Source organism: Capsicum annuum, chromosome 5 (assembly GCF_002878395.1).
Source record: "Capsicum annuum cultivar UCD-10X-F1 chromosome 5, UCD10Xv1.1, whole genome shotgun sequence".
In the NCBI taxonomy this organism is placed as follows: domain Eukaryota; kingdom Viridiplantae; phylum Streptophyta; class Magnoliopsida; order Solanales; family Solanaceae; genus Capsicum; species Capsicum annuum.
The window spans coordinates 14,602,350-14,604,218 of NC_061115.1; positions in this window are offsets into that span (position 1 = coordinate 14,602,350).

The window sequence follows — 1,869 nt, forward strand, 5'->3', positions numbered from 1 at the left end:
ATATTTTCTCTCTTTTGAGAGTGTAACACCCCTAGTTGCAGGGCTTGAAAAAGTCATCCTTAGCATACGGCTTGGAAAAGCCAATATTGATCTTTGCTTGGAAACGGTAGATCTTGAGGTGAGTTCATTCCCTTGGTGGTCACCGTAAGAGTGTGGTTTTGATTGTTACATTCATTAGGGGTTAGTGTTGAAATACACTTGGTTCTTAATCTTGTAATAATCTTGGTCTCACTATCTATCTTTATTTTCTTACAAATCGTGTATGTGTTGTGTAGTGGACTGTTTTGGGGTCTTCGTTGAATCCAAAACTTGTATTATTGTTGTTCATCTTGTTCATCACATTTTGTAGCTGTTTTGGTGTTAAAATATACTCTTGTATCTTGTATTCTTATTGTTGGTAGCGAATCCGAGTGTGGTCTCCATCTTGGTCCTCGAATCCTTAAGATTAGTGGACTGATTTGGTGTTTGTTTTGTGCTTCCCTTGTCTTTCCCGTATCACTAGCTCACATCACTCTTGACTTGACAACAACTTTTTCAACCACTTTCCTTGTTTCTAGGAGCCTTGTTTTGTGGAAACTAGTACAAGTCTAATCTTACCTTTTTGAGTTAAATTTGAAAATAGTTACAAGACACGTGTTTTTCCCTCCAAATACTAATTGTCTTTCATTCCAAAAGTATAAGGACTAAAGATTCCAAGAATGGTGATTAAAACTTGTGTGGGACCGTGATCAATTAGGGGGTGACACGTCACCAATTACTGTTCACACAACAAATTTTAAGCTCAAATTTGATCTTCTAGTTTTATTTTGTTGTTTCTTTTGTTGATTCCAATACTAACTTACAAGCTAGCAACCACTTACTAGATTGTGAGTTAGTTTGAAAACGTTCTTTATGTTTACGTCCTTGTGTATTTTTTTTTATTTTGGAGTCATTGTGAACATTGGAATTCACCTCTCAACACCTCACGGAGTACAATCAAGCATACAACACTTGTGAGATAAAGTGTGAGGAATCCTAGAACAAAGAAATAAAGAGAGAGTGTGAGGACCTTTCTTTTACAACTAACCCATTTGTTGTTTGTAGTGAAACTTCTTGGCTAAACTCAATTGAGCCGGATGAGATTGAAGGCAAATCTCAAGATGGAGAGGAAGCCAAGGTGCAAAATGAAGACGTTTATCGAGACTTGAAATTGTTGTGTTCTCGATTTCTTCTTATTTTGTGGACTATTTTGGAGCCATTTTCATTTGGCTAGTGCCATGAATTTGAGGTCAAATTCCTCTCAAGATGGAGAGGATGATACAAGCACAATCATAAAGATGAACGTTTTTGAGTATTTTGGAAGTAACCTCGGAGATGTACGAGTTGAAGTGTTAAAAAGGTCTCCAACCACCCCCAAAAACACTCCATGGGTGCCCATTTGCCTACTTGGTCATTAAAGGATATTTTTGTCATTTTATCTTTTTATTTGTAAAGTACTATAAATAGAACAATATAGGGTTTTAGTTCATTAGTTTTTATTGAATATTGTTGAAAGAACACATCTCTTGAGAGAGAGGGTCTCTAGGCCTAAACTAGGACATGAACAAGTGTGGATTCACTTGTGATTGTGTATTTCTTGGAAACGTCGGTGCTTAAGTGGTGGAATCCCTCTTGTGTCACGTAAGAGTGTGGTGTTGCTATTGTAAGTCTTAGGGGTCCTTCGATGTAATACATCTTTGGGTTCTTAACCTTGTAATAGTGTATGTCTCACTTCTTATCTTTACAGATCATGTGCTAGTCGTCTAGTTTAGTGAACCGTTTGGTTCTTGTAATCTTGTAATCATTGAATTATTGTTATTGTAGTGTTGTTCCTCTCATTATTATTGTTTA